Raw genomic sequence first — 22,198 nt, 5'->3', positions numbered from 1 at the left:
ATCAGTCATGGACAGGGGGTGGCATCCAGCTTGTATGATCAGGCATCTACAGGTGAAGGGCATTAAGACTGTAGAAAACAAATCTGATAAACAAGGTAAACAGATAAAAAGCCAAAAAGAAACAAGGAGACAATAACCAGAAGCAGGGTAGACGTAGGGTCAGCCATACTTCTGGACTCCATGAACTGGAGTGCACTATCATAGCCTCATTCACTGTTGTTTACTATTTTCTCATTTGTAGTTTTGGGGTCATCATTCTGACTAGAGGTATACTTTCTTTAATCTGAGCTAGGGCTCAACCAATTTCCTATTCTCCCTGAAGGTGTGACAAACTTGGATACAAGGGTTCAGGAGGACCTGTAAGGGCAGTTCTTACTTCTTTATTTTGTCTAGTATCAAGCCACTTTTCTTGGTACATTTTGTATAGTTGTATAGTTCATACCATCTATGATTCCCAAATCTATCCTTGCTCTCAATAGAGCAGTAAACAATTTTTTTCTTGTCAATGTATTCTGACAATGCTCAAGATCATAGGGTCATTTTTTTGACTTCTCCTTGTCTCTGTGACTCTATTTCACTTCCTATTGATTCTTCTCCCATAGAATCCATGAAATTTATCCCTTTCTTTCATTCCTACTTCCACCAATTCCAAACCCTCCATGCCTAATTCAGGGGCATGTTGGTAAATATTGAACAATTCTGGGGTTTAATAGGCATTGTTAATGTTTCCTCTATTACCTTCTTAAGTCTAGAGAATCAACAAAGTAATAAATTAAGCTCTGATTTATATCCTTTGCTGATTTATGATATGTAAAGGCTCACATTGAGAATCTCACAATCAGAGCTTCTAAGCTAGTCAGAGCTAGCTCCAGCTCCAGCACACCTCACCTATATTAGTGCTGTTGTTTAATCATTTTAGTCATGTCTGACTCTGTGATCCCATTTGGGGTTTTCTTGGCAACAATACTAGAGTGGTTTGCAATTTCCTTCTCCAGCTCACTTTATGGATGAGGAAACTGAGGTAAACAGGGTTAAATCCCTTGCCCAGGGCTGCACAGTTATTAAGTGTCTGAGACCAGATTTGAACTCAGAAAGAGGAGTCTTCTTGATTTCAGGTCTAGTACTCTATCTACTGTGCCACCTGAGTGTCCTTATATTAGCGCAGCTTCTTCTTAACTGGTGTTCTTGTTAAACTTCTGCCTCTCCAATCTATGCTACACATGCCTTCTAAATTCTTAACCCTTCCCAGCCACTCCAGTCCTGAAATTTAACTGGTGTAAGGAATTCCTGGTGTGGAAACTCATTCTACCAATACACATCTCCAGCTCATCTATAATTTATAGTCTTAGTGAGCTGACCGTGGAACTGAGAGTGCTCATGGTTACACAGCTAGTGCATGTGAAAGGCAGAAATCGAATGCACATCTCCCTCACTCTAGTCGAGAGCCAATTCCCAAAATGCTGCTTTTATCATGTCACACCCTTCTTGAGAAAGGTTAAATAGCTTCTTGTTATCTATAAGATAAAATTCAAATTCTATCTTCTTTTTTCCAAGATCTTCCACAATCTGGTTCCAAATTACCTTTCTCATCACTCCTATTTCTCTGTAACATCAATCCTATATTCTGCCCCAGACTACAATTCATTGCCCCCAAAACACAACTCAAACTTTTTTCATATTTCTTCTGTTCTTCAGGGTTTTCCTTTCACTTGGAATACTATCATAACCTCCATTCTGACTATTCAAATCTTATTACTTCTCAATACCCAGTCTTTTTTGCCCAATTAAGCCTTCCTAGCAGTTATGGACTACACTAATGTCTTCTGTCTCTGACTTTCTATTGTGGTTTTTTTTTGTTGTCATCATTTACTTTGAATTATATATTTTTCCCCGTGATAGCATTAGGATGACAGAAAAAAGAAGAGGGATGAATATATCAGAGTTCTGTAATATGGGACATAGTGACTGAAGTTGATGTAAGCAATAGGTAGGGTGCAATGATGTGGAATATGCTGGTGGACTTAGAATCTTTAGGTGGAAATCAATCTCAAGCTTTGGTTCCTCTTGGGACCAACTCAGGATCAGTGGGACTTTGGCAGGTGCCATGGGTACTACTGGATTTTCAGTAAGTAGAATAATATTTGGTTTCAGGATACTTATCCATATCAGAACTTTGCTAACTTCTATAAAGGGAATAAAATATAATAAAAGGAATTGAAAATGTTTCACTGAAGACCTTTGTTTCCAAGGTTGGCTTTCTAGGGGCACATTCCTTTTTTTCCCCTTAGCACAGTACTAGCAATCTGTACTGTCCTTGAACATTAAAAAATGTCTGTCAATCACCACACCTGTAATTACTATTCCTAGGGGAGAGAATCATAGATTTAGCTGCTGGAAGAAAGCTGAACAATCAACATTAAATACATACACACACACACACACACATGCACATACATACACACATATATATGTATTTCTTCATAGCAGCTTTCTTTGCAAGTTTGCTTTGACCTTGACTTTCAGTGTTTTCACCGTTGACCATTTCTGGTATAAAATATAAGGTGGGTCAAGGCATCAGTACAACCAGAATAATTTGGCCAGTAGGAGTTCCAGGCCTCTATCTGAGGATGAAACCAATTCCTTAAATATATACATATCACAGCAGAGGTCCCAAAAAAGAGAACTTCTCTTCTATCTTTTCATACTGGAACACCATTATTAGTGTTGATTTTTCAAGGTTGGAACAAATTTAAAAGATCTTGAAACTTTCTCTTAAATTGTTTTCAGGAAGTTAAAAATGTAAAATTCACTGTAGGAATTTGATCACAGAATGAAACAGACCATTTTCTTTTGTATTATGGTTTGTTTTGATTTATTTTATGATTTATCTCATTCATTTTAATTCTTTTGTGCAACATGACTAAAGTGAAAATGTACCTAATAGGAATGCATGTGTAGAACCTATATAAAATTGTATGCCGTCTCAGTTAGGGAGTGGGGAGGGAGGAGAAAAAAAATCTAAGATATATGGAAGTGGTTGTAGAACACTGAAAACAAATAAAATTATTTTATTACAAAAAAGAAAAAGAAAAAAATTTATTGTAGGTATTGAATTCTTTTCAGAGTAGTGGTGTAGAGCGTTGCCTTTGGAATCAGAAATTGTTGTTGTTGTGTCACTTCAGTCATGTCTGACTCTTCATGATGCAATTTGGGGTTTCTTCACAAAGATACTGAAGCAGTTTGCAATTTCCTTCTCAAGCTCATTTTGTATATGAGGAAACTGAGGCAAACAGGATGAATTGACTTGCCCAGAGTCACAAAGCTAATAAGTGTCTGAGGTAGAATTTGAACTCGTAAAGGAGAGTCTTCCTGATTCTATGCCCAGTGCTCTAGCCACTGCTCCAGAGGACCTGAGTTCAAATCCTATTTCTGCTACCTCTACCTATTTTAACTTAAAGAAGTCGCCTTCTTTCAGCCTCAACATTTTCATCTGCAAAATTAAGGGGTTCAACTAGCCAACCTCAGAGGCCCTTTCCAATTCCATAACCCTATGATTGAGGTTGGCAGAACAAATTGTGGCATGGGAATGTGATAGGATATTATTCTATGATAAGAATGAATGCGTATTGAGACTGAAAAACTGAAAGAGACCTATTTTACCTGATGCTAAGGTAAGAATGCCAAACCAGAAGAACAAAATGCACAAGGACTATAATAATGTAAACGAAGGCAACAGTAAAAGTAAACAGAATTGTAGTCAAATACAATGGTTAATGCTGGTTCCAGAAGACTGAGGGTAAAACATACTTCTTTCTGTTTTGTTAAGGATTGCTAAACCCTAAGGGCAAAAAAATAATATGTGTGACTAGTGGTAATCAATATATTGGATAATGTGGCTTAATTAATTTTGCAAGAAGATGCTATGGGGGGAGGTTATTTGGAAAGGATTGGCAGGTCAAAACAAAATGTTAATACAAAAGAGACAACATACAAATATAAAATGGTTGGGTTGGCCAGAACCTATGATTACTATATCATAATAATAGGATAGTTTTCTGTTGAGCAAAAGGAAGTTGGTGTGGGAATTTGGGGGAATGGAGTGGCAATATGGAGAAAATAAGTGCTTTCTGGCAAAGAATGCTATGTGTGAATTTACTAAAAATGTCGATTTGGATAAATAATATGCTTCATAGCTACTACACACTCAAGTAAGGGAAGGAAAGAGGGAAAGAAGGAAGGAAGGAAGAAAAGAAAGCAGGAAGAAAGGAGTAAGGGGAGGAAGGAACAGAAGGAGAAAAGAAAGAAGGAAGAAATAATCTGAAATGGAGAAGGAAATGTGGAATTATATCACTGATTTCATTTCACAGACTTTACTCATATTCTTAGCAGCTACTTATAGATGCCTGATGACACAATAAGCAAGAAAGAGTGCTACTAATAGAGCCTGAACCTTAGACAAATCTTAGAAAGATGATAATCGTGATGTAATAATTTCTGTCAGTTCAGAAACATTTTTAAAATATTTAAAAACCTAATATTTTAAATGTTTAAAATTGTTTAATGTTTAAAAATCTAACATTTGAGTTGGCCTCTACAAAAGTCCCACTTTACGTCTGATCATAGCATAGAGATGACCCTGGTTTCCAAGATGTGGAGTTGGAAACAACATAAAGACCATCTGGACAGAGGGTTCTTAACTTTTCTGTGTGTGTTATGAATCCCTTTGGCAGTCCCTCATAATAATGTTTTAAATGTGTAAAATAAAAAAAAAACATAGGATAATAGGAAACCAACTATATTGAAATGCAGATCTTTAAAAATCATCAAAATCTTTAAAATCTTTTAAAACAAGTTTGCAGACCAGCAGTTAAGAAATGTTAAGGATACTAGTCCCACCTCTTTATTTTACAGTGAAGCTCATGAAAGGAAATTAACTAGTTTAAAATCATATAGAAAATATTGAGCAGGGCAAATTTGAACTTGTGTTTTTCTTATTAAAAATTTTGTATTCCTTCCATTGCTCCCTCTTTTCGGAATTTCTACAGACTCAGTTTTTGGTACTTTCCAACTAGCTATATATCCAGGAGTCTCATAGCCACAGGGAGACCTATCAGGTCTGCACTATGATCTTCTCTTTGGAATAAGTGACCTATTACTCATCTCAGACCTTTCCTGAAGACTTCTTAAGTGTCCAGGTTGGGGTAGCTGTCCAAAACACGCTTCCCAATACAATGAGAGTCATGGTGGTAGTGGCGTGTCTTCCTTTCTACTTCTTGCCCCTCTGAGAACACACTACTTTCCAACACATGCTTCAGTGACAGAAATTCTTAACTTTTGGGGGCTCACGGACTCTTTTGGCAGAATGGTGAATCCTATGAGACACTTTTCAGAATATTTTTCAATACATAAAATAACACACAGAATTACAGAAGAAACCAATTATACTGAAATAAAGATGTAATCTCCCCCCTCTTCCCTCCACGTACATATCCAAGTTCATGGAACTCTTGGAATTTACCCAAGGGATACATAGATTTCAGATTAAGAAATTCTGTTTAGGGATCTCTTCCTTCTAGGGTTCTCTAAGGGCTAATTTAGATCAACTCTCCTTGTAGTCCCCAAGCTCTGCAAACATGTCAGGGATAGAAAACTATCCTATTATTATGATATAGTAATCATAGGTTCTGGCCAACCCAACCATTTTATATTTGTATGTTGTCTCTTTTGTATTAACATTTTGTTTTGACCTGCCAATCCTTTCCAAATAACCTTTCAGTCTCAATATGCAAACATGTTCTTCTAACCAATAATCTGGCCGAGCTCAAGACATCTCTTTAGATAACTCTTCTCCTCCAGGATCCATAAACCTCTTCTACACATACAAATTAAGAGCTCTCTCTCTCTTCTCCCTCTACCCCTCTCCTTCTCCTCCCTCCCTCTCTCTCTCTCTCTCTGTCTCTCTGTCTCTCTCTCTCTCCCCAAACCCCTAGCCTGAAGTGTAGTTTATATCCCTCTTACCATTTACATTTCTCAGATACTGGAGATGAGTCATGGAATATACAGCCATACTCATTGCTAATGAATCATATCAGGCTGTTGATTTAGGGAAAGAATACACGTAAAACACCTGCCACATTTACCATAGTCATTCCTAGGTCCCAGAATCCCCAGACTCCAGAATATGCAATGGTTTCAATGTCAGAGATGACATGGAGCTTTCATCATTTGAGAAATTCATAGATATTGTCCAGAACTAATGGCTCTTGGCTGAAGTGACCAAGTGTTAAGTATTAGCTAATGTGAACTTTCATAATGCAAGTACCATGAGTCAGCATGAACAAATCAGGTCACAGCCCCAAGAAATGGTCCAATAGGGATCATTCATAGCAAAGAGGATGAACATTCTGTTTGACTAATCACTACAGGCAAATCTTTACAACTCCTGGACTGGATAAAGATAGTATAAGATAGGTATGGTCCATGTAGGATGTGAATATCCTCACGAGTCATCAAAATGTGGAGATTATGGAGAGTTATCTTTAGAATATTGCCCACCCCTCTTCAAAGGAGATTTTGATTCTTGTCTGGAGAGGAACAGGAGAAGAGGCCACAAGGCTGGTCATTCTATTGAGAGGATATCAGAATAGAATTATATTTGCCTGTCTCTCTAAATATTATTGGTTTAAGGACACAATTTATTTTCTTTAGGTTCAAAAGCAAAAAAGTTGCTAGCTTCTCTGGTTCCAAACCCTTAAAGGGAAAGAAAGGGAAACCTAAGCTTTATACCCTACAACTTGATTCCTACCCATCATAAGTACGGAACAGCAATTAAAAGCAGTTGTCTATGCAGATAAAAAACAAGAATCAGAGTTCTACAGATTAGAATACATCAGAAAAAATGGCAACAACAAAGGATTTTTAAAGATGGAAGTGAGCTGAGATCTCACTCAACCAATAGTGAGGCCCCAATTTCATTCAAGGGAAAATTCCCTGAAGTCTCTAAGGAGTCAAGGTGGACATTAAAGGTATGTTGAAGAGCCAGTTTCCCATGTCTACAAGAGTGTCTTTCTCTTTATCCTCCTGTGTTCTACTTTGCTTTGCTGTTACACCTCCCTAGAGCTACTCACAAAAAATCTGGAACCATATGTGTTTTCCTCTTAAAGCAGAAATGAAGAATGTGTCTTCTCTCCAAACCTATCATACCAACTCTGTACCTCATTCAGGCGCACAGCATGGAGTCACCATTATCTCCACCAACTGGGAGAATTTTAGGCAAAATGCTGCATATTTGAAACTTGCCTTGTAATAGGAAACTGCAGGATAGCTCAAGGCACTACTATACAAAATCATGAAATATTAGACCATTTTATTCCATCCCCTTATAAGTTACAAATGTTTTTGTTAGTGACTAGTAGATTGAGGTAGATTAGATGTTCTTAAATACTACTGTTATTGTATAAGATATTCTCTTAGTATATTGGTTGCTCATTCCACTCTTCATTATTTCATGTAAGTCCATTCATGTTTTTCTAAAATCAATGAGTTCATCTTTTCTTATAGCACATTTCGTATAGCACATTCCATTGTGATCATATATTGCAACTTGTTTAGTCATCCCCAATCGACAGACATTCCCACAATTTCCAGTTCTTTGTTACCACAAGGAGAGCTGCTGTAAATATTTTGGAACATATAAGTTCTTTTTCTTTTGCCCTAATCATCTTTGGAATTAGACCTACTAGTGGTATTGTTGATTCAAAGGGTATAGACAACTTAATAATGCTTTGGGCATAATTCCAGATTGCTCTCCAAAATGGTTAGGTTAGTTTACAGTTCTACAAATAGTGAATTAGTGTCCCAATTTTTACACCTCCCCTCCAACATTTGTTGCTTTCCCCTTCAATCATTTCAGCCAATCCTGATAAGTATAAAATGATATCTTGACATTGTTTTGATTTGCATTTCTCTAATCAATACTGATTTAGAACATTTTATATGACTATAAGTTGTTTTTATTGGAATTCATAGAAATAATAATTTCATTAGAGAATAACAATAATGAAATAACATGTCAAAACCTATGGGATAAGCAATAGAATTGATCAAAGGAAAATTTTTATCTCTAAATATTTCCATCAATAAAATAGAGAAAGAGTAGAACAATGAATTGGATATGCAATAAAAACACTGGAAAAAAACAAACTAAAAATTCCCAATTCAATGCTGAATTAGAAATCCTAAAGATTAAAAATGAGATTAATAAAATTGAGTGAATAAATAAAACTAAAAGTTGTTTTTAAGAAAAAAAACAATAAAATAGATAAACCATTCATTAATTTGATTTTTGAAAAAGAGAAGAAAATCTAATTAAAAATAAAAAGGGTGAATATGCCAGTAAAGAAGAGGAAATTAAGACAATTGTAAGGTGTTATTTTGTCCAATTATATATCAATAAGTTTAACAACTTAAGTGAAATGGAAGAATATTTACAAAAATATAAATTGCCCAGATTAGCAGAAGAGGGAATAGAATATCTAAATAGACCTATTTTAGAAAAAAAGAAATTAAACAGGTGATAAATGAGCTTCCTAAGAAAAAAGCACCAGGATCAGATGGATTTACAAGTGAATTCTATGAAGCATTTAAAGAGTAACTAATTCCAATATTAAGTAAATTATTTGTAATTATAGGCAAAGAAGAAATCCTACTAAAGTCCTCTTATGAAATAATATGATATTGATACCTAAATTAGGAAGACTAAAAATAGAAAAAGAAAATTATAAACCAATTTCATTAATAAATATGGAGGAAAAATCCTAAATAAAACACTAGCTAAAAGATTACAACAATATATTACCGAGATTATACTTTGTGATCAAGTGGGATTTATATCAGAAATGTAGGGATGGTTTTAATATAAGGAAAATTGTTAACGTAATTGATTATATCAATTACATAAATAAAAATGAATGAGGATCATATCAATAGATGCAGGAAAAGCTTTTGATAAAGTACATTAGTTATTTCTATTAAAAATACTTGAAAGTATTGGTATGAATGGATTTTTCCTTGATAAAAGGCATTTATCTAAAACCATCAGCAAGAATTATTTGCAATGAGGCTGAGCTAGAAGCCTTCCCAGTAAGATCAGATGTGAAACAAGGATGCCAACTGTTGCCAATATTATTTAATATTGTATTGGAAATCCTAGCAACAGCAATAAGAGAAAAAAAGAAATAGAAGGAATCATGGTGTAATAAAACTATCTATTTTTGTAGACAATATGATGATATACTTGGAAAATCCCAAAGACTCAGCTAAAAAGTTAGTTGAAATAATTAATAATTTTAGCAAAGTGGCAAGATGACAAGTAAATCCACATAAACCATCAGTAATCCTATATATATGTATCACAAACAAAACCCTGTAAGAAGTGATAGTAAGAGATACCTCATTTAAAATAACTCTAGATAATATAAAATACCTGGGAGTACACCTGCCAAAACAAACCCAGGAACTATATGAACAAAATTATAAAAAACTTTTTCTGTATATAAAATCAGATTCAACTAATTGGAGAAATAGTAATTGCTCATGAATAGACAGGGCCAATATAATAAAAACATCAATTTTGCCTAAACTAATTTATGTATTCAACATCATCTGAATTAAATTGCCAAAAAATTATTTTACTGAATTGGAAAAAATAATAACAAAATTCATTTGGAAGAACCCAAAGACAAGAATATCAAAGGAACTGTTGAAAAAAATGTAAAGGAAAGAGCTTTAGCAGTACTAGATCTTAAACTATATTATAAGGCAGTAATTATCAAATCTGTCTGGCACTGGCTAAAAAATAGAAAGGTAGATCAGTGGAACAGAGCAGACATATAATTTGCCACTACAAATGAATTAGTAGCCTTGTATCTGACAAGTGTAAAGACTTAAGTTTGGGGAATAAGAATTCATTATTTGGTAAAAATTTTTGGGAAAACTGGAAAGCAGTCTGGCAAAATTTGGGCATAGACCAACATCTTTTGTCAAGATGAGGTCAAAATGGATACATGAGATATTATATGGATACAAGAGATATTATAAGAAATTCTGGAGAACATGTAACATATTACCTATCAGACTTAAGGATAGGTGAACAATTTATGAAGAAAGAAGTGATAGAGAGCCAAGTTAGGTACAAAATGGATAATTTTGATTACATTAAATTAAATGATTCTTGTATAAATAAAACAAGTATAGCCAAGATCAAAAGAAAAACAGAACATTGGGAAAAAACAGTGTATAGACAGTTTATCAGATAAAGGTCAAACTTTGTCAAATTTATAAGAATATGTCATTGCCCAATTGGTAAGTGGTCAAAGGATATGAAGCAGTAGTTTTCCAGTGAAGGAACCAAAACAATTTATTGTCACATAGCGTCCTAGGCCCCAGTGAAAAGTCTATTATTATTGTTTTGTGCAGGTCTATTCATGTCTTTCTAAAACCAATGAGTGCATCATTTCTTATAGCACATTTCATTTAGTACATTCCATCATGATCATATTCCACAACTTGTTCAATCATTCCCCAATTGACAAACACTGACTACTTTTGACCACTAGTGAATGTCATTAGACATTTCTTTTTGGTAATCAGGGTCAATGAGACCCTGTGTCACAAGGATAGAGTATGAGCTCAACTGTTAGAAGGGTCAAGTTTAGGGGTATGACCATTCTCTCTACTGAAATTACTGAAAGTATTGATCTCTTCTTGGTGGGGGGAAGGCAATATCAAGGTCCACAAACCCCATTGTAGCAGTGATGGAGAGTAATAAATTTTGAGTTGCTGTCTAGCTATTGAGATGGGTCCCTCACTTTGTACCCTTTTATTCTTGACCCCATGCATTCTAGCAACAGAATGGGAAAAGTCATAAAATAAATGCCAGCTGAGTTCATATATTGATTGTCAAAATGTTTACATCAACCTCTGCACACAAAATTCATCACAATTAAAATTTTAGTTCATAGTACAGATGAGTTCTCCCAGATAGCAAAACCACTGAATGAAGTAATTAATAGCTACAGTTCCATTTTAATGCCAGTCCTCATAATTTTTTTTCTAAGCCCTGCTAAATCACTCCCACTGTATAATTCCATTACATTTCAGCTTTCGCCAATTCTTGTGATTGGCACTGTTTCTAAGAATTTCTCTGTGTTCTACACTCTTATCTTGGTGTCCTTAGAGGTGGCAATGCATAGTCACTTCCCTGAACAATTTGCTTTAATATTTTCCTTGATCTGACATGGTGCTATAGGGCAGGCTATAATAATGTGAGTGGGGAGCTCTTTTACTAAATGGTAAACCAATGGTAGCATGGGTTCAAGGAGAAGAGAGACTATGAAGACAAACCACGAGTAGACACATTGTTGTTCAGTTGTCTCAGTCATGTCAGACTCTTCATGACCCTACCTGGGGTTTTCTTGGCAAAGGTACTGGAGTGGTTTGCCATTTCCTTCTTCAGCTCATTTTACAGATGGAGCAACTGAGGCAAAGATGGTTAAGTGACTTATCCAGGGCCACACAGATAAAGTCTGAGGTCACATTTGAACTCAGGTCTTCCTGACTGGAGGCTTGGCACTTTAACCACTACATCACCCAGCTGCCTTGCTTGAGTAGGCATCTCTATCTATTAAAAGATGTTATCAGGCTGATATACTCCATTTGCCACTAAGTAAAGTTGATCTCCTCTTAAGAATGTGTCACGTTGTTGTTGAAGAGATAAACGCAACTGTTGACAAGCAGAGTTCACTGGGACAGCAGCCATCATGATGATCATCTTCCCCATTGGGAGGCCATGTCACTGGACCCAGACATAAGTAAGAGACAATTTGACAAGGATGAGTGAACTCCAATGGCTCTCTTTTAGTTTTACCAACCTGTCTTGCTCTAACCTACAATTACCAATTATGCAATCAAGAGACAGATGACAAGCAAACATTCCTTCCCTTATCCCCTGTCCAAACTAATGTGTCTGTTGGTTGCAGGAGAAGGGCAGGCCTTGGGGTTGGAACAACCAAGAAAAACTTGTTGGTATGTTCTTCAGCTATTTTTTTCCATATTAATTGCCTTGTGATGGTTTTTTTCATTCTCCTCTGGTCATCACTGAATTCTCTTGTTCCACTCTGGGGAAATTCTTTTTTAGTTTGTTACCTCTTATTCCACAATCTCAGGATCACTAGAAGGTCATTTCTGAGGAGAGAATGATCAGGAAAAGCTTCAGTGAGGAGGTAGCATTTTGTTGAGCTATACAGTATAGTCCAGGAATGATAATAATAATTATTAAAAAAAACCAAAGAGAGGAAGGAAGGACATACCTGGAAAAGTGCAACAATGTCATATTGTGGAGTGAGACAAGAAACAAATTCAATCAGGACTCACTGAAGATTCTTTTTGGGGGGGTAACAGGTAACAATGTATGACTTTACCTTTATATAAGACTACCCTAGCAGAGTTGTCAGATAAATTGGAGACTCAGGGGTGTGATGTAAATGTTTAACGTCTGAATCTCTGGGGTAGGGGGAAGGTTCTCATGATACATTTTAAAGTTTATTTTGCATTATTAACATTTTCTCCATCACTTTCTTGTCTAGACAATCAACAGAACTAAATCAGATCCTAACAGTTATAGAGTGAGCAGGTGTAACTTCTTACTCTGAGAATTTAAAAACTGGCTTTCTTAAGCTTGTATAAGTTGTTTCAAACTTAACATTGCTAAAGTCAGGAAGGACTAAGAAGTGTCTAGATGTGTGGGAGAGAGGGCATGTAGTTGGGTAGCAAGGAAAGGATAGATGTGAGAGGTATCAGAGAGATATAACTGAACATACTTGCTAACTGACTAAATATGAAAAATGAGAGTTGAGATTACCAAAAGAGAGACTGATGAGGAAACTGAGGTAAACAAGGTTAAGTGACTTGCCCAAAGTTACACAGCTAGTAAATGTCTGAGGTCAGATTTTAACTCAGGTCTTTTTGACTCTAGGCCTGACACTAGCGGCTATTCATCTAGCCACTAGTTAGTTGCCCTCCAATTTTCTAATACTTACTTATTTGTTTATATGGTGACTCTCTCTGCACCCCTGGCTGATCACAATGCCTTGAACAAAGTAGAAGTTTAATCTTAAAAGTTTATTGAAATGCATTTAATTGAGGGGCAGCATAGATAGTATGGTGGGAGGACTTTGGAATCTATAGTCAGGAGAACAGTATTCAGATTCTAACTCCTTCACTCACTATCTATGAGATCTTGGGCAAGCTATTGCCCCTCCATGGGCCTAGGTTTCCTCATCTGTAACATGAAGATGATTTGACAAGATGACTTCTAAATTCCCTCCTGGCTCTAAATCTGTAATCCTACAATCTTGTGACTTTTACTGGTACTTAAATAAAGTCCCACGTTAACTGAAATAATTTCCTTCAATTCAGTCAAGAAATAGCTACTTTGCCCATTAAGCCTGGAACCTCACTTAGGTAACTTTCTTGCCAGAGATTATGCCATGTAGCAGAAATGAAAGAGCTGAGATCAGTCTATTTCAATAACTGCTTGAAATGATGCCCAAATATAAGAGACTCTAGTGACACTCAATTCACTAGGTTGGTGGGATTCTAAACGTATGTGATCTAAATCACACAGGATTTAGAGCCAGAAGAGACTCGAGAGATCATAGGGTCATTTAACCCATCCAACCTCTTCATTTACAGATGAGTAACCTGAAGTTCAGAAAGATTAAGTTTATTTGCCTGTGGTTCCACAGAAAGTCTGGTAAAAATTCAGATCCAAATCCTTTCCATTTCACTACACTGGGTCCTCCCCCTTAATGCAGTTTTCATGGTATGGCCTTCCCCTAAAGGTAAATAAATCTTTTCTTAACTCAGCATCATTCCCAGGGACTCTTGACACAACTGCTCCATCCCAGGTGTGGGTGGCTCCTTCGGTAGACTGTGAGTTGGCATCCCCAGTGATCTGTATCAATTGGCTACCTTGTCTAGCATGATTCCAAATTCCCCTTCTTTTATGTTTAGCTTTTTTTTTCTAAAGCCTCTAGGGGCCTTCTGGCATTGCTCCTCCTTAGCCCTAGAATGGCAACCATGGAGTTAAATAACTGTTTCTGGAAACAACTTTTCCTTCCCTTACATCCTAAATGAGCACAGGTCTCCCCAGTCCTAAAGCAAGTCTGCTTTTGACTCTTCAGCCCATGTTGGTGCAGTCTCATTTTCCTCCATCATTTCCTGACAAACTACTTGAAAAAGCTGTCTGTCCATTTTGTCTCTACTTTTTTTTTTTTTTTACTACCCACTCTCTCCTCAGCTCCTTATAACTGAGCATGAGGCATAGATAGAAGGCCAGGCCTGCAGTCAGGAAGACATCTTCCTGAGTTCAAATCTAGCCTCCAACACTAGCTAGGCTATGTGACTCTGGGCAAGTCACTTAGCCCTGCTTGCCTCAGTTTCCTCATCTGTAAAATGAGCTGGAGAAGGGAATGGCAAACCACTCGGTTTGGCCAAGAAAACCCCCAAATGAGGTTATAGAGAGTCGGATACAACTGAAAAATGACTGAACAAGATAATTTGAAGGAGGGAGAACACTAAAGACCGTGGAGATGAAGGAAAGGCTGTAGGAAGGGTATAAAACCTGGGCTGAGCTTTGAAAGAGGCAATACTATTATAATTTCACAGAGCTGCTCCCCAAAAGTACTGCACGATACAAAATCACCCAACAAAAACCACAGGGAAAAATGGGACTAGGGATACAATGTTCAAAAACTTTATCAGTGACATGTTAAAAAAAAAAAAAAGAGGAACCTCATAAAAATCAGCAGTAGTTTTATATGTATCTAATGCTTAACAAACGCATCCATGGCACCATCCGTACTTTCAGGCTGCTGTTTGGTTCCCACCAGCCCCGGGCTGTGTTGTGCAAGTGGGGCAGGCCACAACTCTGGGCTTTGGCCGTGGCAGAGGGTGGTGGTGGAGGGTGTGGTCCTGCTCTCCTCTTGCCCATAGCTCTTCCTGCACCATAAAATATACAATACACTTGGCACTTTACCCGAAATGATCTGAAATTTCCTTGTGGAAGTGGGTGAAAGGGTTATAGCTAGTAAATAGTTGGGAAGTGATACAGCTTCTTGTGTTTTTGCTGTTTCTTGAGGAGAAAATGTTGCTGTTTCTTGTGGAAGAAATAATATAGAAAACAACTCGAAATTCGCACAATCAGTTGAGTTGGACCAAAATCGAGTAAAATTAAATTATAGCAGAACTGACTGTGTTGTAAATGATTTTAAGTGATAGAGGGGAAGAAAGAGAACACTTCAGTGTAGGGGGGCGACTGCCCAGGAAAAGAAAGAGGCATGAGATTGAATGTTCTATTGCAGGAAAGCAGGTAAGCCAGTTTGACTTAGTAAATTATTTCTTGTTCTAAATCCAAAACATAGGAAAAAGAAAAGGACACAGAATACAAGATTATTGCTAGGAGAAATCATGGGCTGCCCATAGGAGAGACTAGACTTTTTTGACTAGATCCTTAATACATTTTGTTTTCAAAATTATTAATATCTTTTGTTTTTATATTTCTTTCTTATCTAAAGCTTCATCCTCCTCCATCAAATGATAGAAGATTTTTGCATTGTAATAAAGAACAAAAAAGAAAGAAAAAAAGGAGTTCAGCACAGTCAACCAATATGTTGACCATGTTGGTTGGTATATGTAATATTCCACACCAATATTCCTCCACTTCTGCAAAGAAGAGAGGGAGATGCGTTTTCTCATCTGATCTCTAGCCACAATTATAATTACACTATTATAACTGCACAGTTTTCAGAGGTTTTTCTTGTTATTCTTTTCCTTGACATCATTGTAATCATATATATTGTTTTCTTCATTCTGCCATACTTTTATTAGTTCATGTATATCCCTATGATTGTCTGTATTCTTCATAATAATTGTAATTAGGAATTCTTGTGGCATTTTGTTTATGTATCATAGGTTGTTTAGCCATTTTCCTTTTGATAAGCATCTAATTTGTTTCCAATTAAAATTTTTTCCACAAAAAACGGTGCTACCATGAATATTTTAATATATGTGGGACCTTTCTGTGTTTGACTTCTTAGGAATTTAAATTAGTCATTATTTAAATAAAAGTAAGAACCTTTCCAACCTCTCAAAATGTATGTAATTATTTCACCTTCACCTAAATTAGAAAAAAATTATACATAGAAATCTCTTGAGATGATTTTTGCATGAGAACTAGATTGATTCAAAGAATCATCATCATTATTAAATTGACTTAGGCATGATGTCATAAGTTAGTGTCCTTTTAAAGCTGTAACCCTTGGAATGTGGGAACTGACCCTGATTAAGATAAGAAGAGTCACTCACCCAAGAAGTCAGCTTAAAACCATGTCAATTTACTTTGATTTGAATTAGGGCAAGAATTCCAGTGACTTCTTTTTCTATCTGAATGGACTTTCTCTAGTCAGCAACCTGTCTGAATTGGTTATGAACCCCTCAGGGTGCAGCTCTGTCTCTGCATGTTTTCCTGTATGTTGCCAAGGGCTCACATATTAAAATGCTATTACACAGTTGGGAAAGTTGAGAAAAGGAGTCATGCTGCATTGCAACTTGACTGCAAGGTATTTTTGGTAAATAACTAGAATGCCCGCCTCCAAAATTTTTTTCACTATAGACATTATGAGAGGTAAGGCTGATAGAGACGTAAGAGATGATCTATTCCAATTTTCTCACTTTACAGATGAGGAAACTGAGGTCCAGAGAGATTTGGTGACTCAACCAAAGTCATACTGGTAGCACAACCAAGATTTGAACTCAGCTCTTTGGATTTAAATCTAATTCTTTTTCCACTATACCACAACTGACAGGATAAAATGACAGGGACCAAATTAAGGAAAAACCTAACAGATTCCTCTCTCTGTTCATAATTCCTTCTTCTGGATAGTTTTCACTCACCTTGCAGTCCCCTTGCAGTTTAGCTTTCCTTTGTCTAAGACTTAATTGGAAATTCTAAAAAGATGAATACTGCCAATCTCTCCTACATTCAGGGTATCAGCAGCCTCTGTTGACTGTGCTTGAACTAGACTATAGTAACCAGGTTCTGAGGAAGCTTCTAGACAAGGAGAAAAATTTAGGCCCATCCTCTGCTGGAATCTGATGCTATTTTATTCTCACATCATGGCATGACCACACATGTCTGTGAAGCCAGCTACTGGAAGAGTTGATCTTGGCCAAGGGGCATCAGGAATTATGTGCAGAATCAGGCAAAGAGTACGATGATGAGGGAATTTCAAAAAACAAGACAGGACTGCTTTGTGATATTCCCCACCCCCATTCCTTCCATTTGGTGTTGAAACCCAAATAGTTGGCATAGAATTTATGGCTGATGTTTCATCAGCAGCACAGTCGCAGCAAAGCAGAGAAAGTATGCTTTGGTTGGAGGAAGGCTGCCTTTGAGAGGACAAATGTATGAGCAAAGTGAAAAATGGAGATGCCTTCTGTCGTTTGGGCCAAGACAAATAGACTTAGAAGTTCAGAACCAAGATGAGGCAATAGGGGATGGTGGAAAGAGAACTGGCCTGGGAGTCAGAAGACCTGCATTTTGGTCCTAGTTCTGCCACTCAGTAACTATGTGACTGTGAGCAAGTCACCTAACTTATCTGGGCAGTCGCAGTTTCCTCATCTGTAAAATGAAAACAGTAATATCTGTCCCATTAGAGCAGCTAGATGGTGTGCCGGATAGGGTGCTGGGTCTAGAGGCAGGAAGAGTCTCCTTCCTGAGTTCAAATATAGCCTCAGATACTCAGTAGCTGTTTTACCTGAGGCAAGTCACTTCACCCTGTTTGACTCAGTTTCCTCATCTGCAAAAGGAGTTAGAGAAGAAAATGGCAAACTATTCCATTATCTTTGTCAAAAAAAAACCCTCCAATCAGGTCACAAAGGGTCAGACACAATTGAAAAAATTAGTAAACAACAAGAAGACTTATTCCAGGGCAGTTTGGTGGCTCAGTAGGTAGAGCAATGGACCTAGAGTCAGGAAGACCTGAGTTCAAATCCAGCCTCAGACACTTACTGACTGTGTAACCATTGGCAAGCCATTTCACCTTTGTTTGCTTCAGTTTCCTCTTCTGTAAAATGGGGATAATAAAAACACTTACCTCCTGGGCTGTTGTTAGGCTCAAATAAAATAACAATAATTTTAGAGCTCTTAGCACAATGCCTGCTATGATATATAAACGTGAGCTGTTGCTATCATTATTATTAATCTTGCTCTCATCTTTTTTCTGCGTAGGTTATATATGTGTAAAATATGGAAAAATATGGAAAAATGGAAAAATATCCATAATAGTCATGTTATGAAAGAAAACACACAAAAAAACTCAAGAAAAATAAAGAAAGTGAAAAAGAAAACCCAAAAGTTGCTTCAATCTGTATTCTGACACCATTAGTTGTTTCTCTGAGGATGGATAGCATTTTTCACCCTAAGTCCTTCAGAGTCATCATAGATTGTTGTATTACTGAGAAGAGCTAAGCCATTCACCGCTGATCGTCTTATTTATATATAAATATATATTGCTTATATATACATATCTATCTATCTGTCTATCTATCCATCTATCATCTGTCTGTCTATCTATCTATCTATCTATCTATCTATCTATCTATCTATCTATCTATCTATCTATTGCTGTTACTTTGTACCCAGTACATTCCACTTTGCATCAACCCATGTAAGTCTTTCCAGGTTTTTCTGAAAGCATCCTGCTTGTCATTTCTTGCAGTGCAATAGTATTCCATCATAATTACATACCACAACTTATTCAGCGATTCACCAATTGATGTGTATCTCCTCAATTTCTAATTCTTACCACCAAAAAAGAGCTGCTATAAATATTTTTCTAGATATAGATCTGTTTCCTTTTTGTTTTTTTTAATCTCTTTTGAGATACAGACCTAATCATGATATTACTAGGTCAAAGAGAAAGCTTAGTTTTATAGCACTTTGGGTATAGTTTCAAATGGCTATATAGAATGGTTTTAATCAATTCATAACTTTGACAACAGTACTTTTTTTGATCATGGCTTTCAGGTAGTCCAATAATTTTAAAATTGCTTCTCCTGGATCTGTTTTCCAGGTCAGTTGTTTTTCTAATGAGATATTTCACGTTGTCTTCTATTTTTTTTCATTCTTTTGGTTTTGTTTTATAATTTCTTGGTTTCTCATAGAGTCATCAGCTTCCATTTGCTCCATTCTAAGTTTTAAGGAATTATTATCTTCAATGAGCTTTTGGACCTCCTTTTCCATTTGACCAATTCTGCTTTTCTCCTCATTGGCTTTTTGACCTCTTTTGTCATTTGATTTAGTCTATTTTTAAGGTGTTATTTTCATCAACACTTTTTTAAGGTGTCCTTTAGCAAACTGTTGACTTATTTTTCATGATTTTCTTGCATCACTCTCATTTCTCTTCCCCATTTTTCCTCTACTTCTCTTACTTGATTTTCAAAATCTTTTTTGAACTCTCCCATGATCTGAGACTGATTCATATTTTTCTTGGAGGCTTTGGATATAGGAGCTTCCACTGTGTTGTCTTCTTCTGAGTGTGTGTCTTGATATTCCTTGTCAACAAAGTAAGCTTCTATAGTCTGAGGTTTTTTTTCTGTTGTTTGCTCATTTCCCTATTTCTTGACCTTTTAACTCTTTGTTAAGGTAGGGTTCTGCTTCCAGTGTAGAGGGCATACTGTCCTAAACTTTGGGGGTTTTGTGTAACTGTTTTCAGAGATACTTCTAGGGACCTGTAAGTTTTCAGTTCTCCCAAGGTGGTATGATCTGAGAAGTGTTTACTCCTCTCCTGGTCTGTGCTCTGGTCTGTGAGTGACCACAAGCACTCTTTTCTGGCTTGGAAATGTGAGGATGATTCCATCCCCACTACAACCACAAGGTCTGCTATTCCAGGGCTCCTCCTCACCCCAGGACTGCCATCCAGCACTGCAACCCATATCTAAGTGTGGGCAAAACAACAGAATCCTGCCTCAATGCCAGTAAAGAGACCCCTGAAATCTCCTTCTGACCAGTTATTCAATCCCCTTACTGTCTGTGGGCTGAGAGTTCTGGAAACAGCAACTGACACTGATGATTCAGTCACTCCCAATGCCTGCTACTGGTTTGCTGGGGCCAGGACATAGCTGGTGCTGGTGCTGGCCTGTGCTCCTTTCTCACCCAGGTCCAACAGACCTTTCCTACTGACCTTCTAAGTTGTCTTTGGCCCTTGTGGGTTGAGAAATTTGGAAACTGCCACAGCTGCCAGTGATTCTGTCCCCTGAGGCCTGCTCTGAGTTTGCTGGGGCCTGGTCTTTGCTGGTATAGACTGTGCTAGACTGTGCTCTTCTCAGCCTGGTGCAGCAGACCTTTCCTATTGACCTTCCAGGTTGCCTTGGGCTGGAAATTTGTTTCACTGTCATTTTGTGGGTTCTACTGCTCTAGAATTTGTTTAGAGTGATTTTTTACAGGTATTTTGAGGGATTTGGGGGACAGTTCAAGTGAATTCCTACCTTTACTCTACCATCTTGGCTCCATCCTTTGTTCTCATCTTTTAAAAATTAAATTTAAAAACCATTTATTTTCTTTCCTTTCCATTTTCTTTCTCCCTTACAAAAACCCTGAATGATAATAAATATGCAGAATCAAGCAAAACAAATTCCCATATTGATCATGTAAAAAAAATGTTTTTCTCATTCTTTGCATTTAGTCTATTGACTTTCTGTTAGGAGATGGGGAGTATTTTTCATCATCAGTCCTCTGGAATCATAGTTAATTAGTGCATTGATTAGAGTGCTAAAGTCTTTAAAAATGGTTCAATTTGAGAAAATTATTATAATATGACAGGTTCTGCTTACTTTCCTCTGTATCCATTTATAGAAGTCTTACTTGGTTTCTCTAAAGCTATGTATCCATCATTTTTTATAAAACAATAATAGTCCATTACCTTCAAATATCCTAATGTGTTCAATCATTCCTTAATTGAGAGATACCCCTTGGACTCTAGTACTTTGTCTCCACAAAATTAAAAAAAAAAACTGTCATAAATATTTTTGTACATATAGGTCCCTTTTAGGTATGTTTTTAGGTCAAAGAGTATGCATAGTTTAATGACTTTGAGAATAGTTTCAGATTGCCTTTCAGAATATTTGGACTAATTCACAAGACCACCTCAGATTGTGCAGGCCTTACAGAGCCTTACAGATTGTTCAGTAAAGAGTTTTATCAATATGTCTCTTTCATCCTTCAACAACTATCATTCTCCTTTTTTCTCCCCTAAATTTTGTCAATATGATATGTGTGATGTGGAATCTCAGTGTTACTTTAATTTGCATTTCTCTATAAATGATTTGGAGTGTTTCCTTAATGGCTACATATCCTTTGGAATTCTTCCCTTGTGAATTTCCTATTTGTTTCCTTTAGTAACTTTTCACCTGGGAAATGGCTCTTATTCTTATAAATTGGAATGATTTTTTATATATTTTGGAAATAGGATCTGTATCAGAGAAACTTTTTACAAAAATTTATCATCTTTTTCAATGGAATTCAGATAACCAAAGTTCTGGTACGAGAGGAAGGTGGTAGTAGGGAATGGAATAAGCATTTATTAAGCACCTTTTGTGCTTAAGAAAGACACTGTTCTAAGTGCTTTTCAGATATTAGCACAGTTCTTCACAGAAATCCTGGGGTAGTTGTCATTATTATCTCTACTTCACAACAGATGAAAAGAGGTTAAATGATTTGCTCAGGATCACATAGCTACTAAGTGTCTGAGACTGAATTTGAACTCAGGTCTTCATGGTTTTTGACCCAGAGCACTATCCACTGCACTGCTAAAAAAAAAAAAATAATCATGATCTTTAGGTTAAAAGGCTCTCTTAGAAAGAGATGATTTTCTAAAGTAATGTGTTCTTTGGAGAAAGAAGAAAAGGGACCATATAGTTTCTGATGCAGCGCTGCACTTAGGAGACAAAGCTAATGAGTTAATCAGATTGTGCAGGAGTTACAAGTAGTTGGTTGTTCAGTAATGCCTGAAGTATGTTTCTTTTCCAGAAGAAGCCTAAACCAAAATATCTGGATTTTATTGAAATGTTAGGGTTTTGC

This window comes from Notamacropus eugenii, chromosome 3 (assembly GCF_028372415.1).
Source record: "Notamacropus eugenii isolate mMacEug1 chromosome 3, mMacEug1.pri_v2, whole genome shotgun sequence".
NCBI classification, from domain to species: domain Eukaryota; kingdom Metazoa; phylum Chordata; class Mammalia; order Diprotodontia; family Macropodidae; genus Notamacropus; species Notamacropus eugenii.
Note: the sequence above shows the minus strand (reverse complement) of the source record.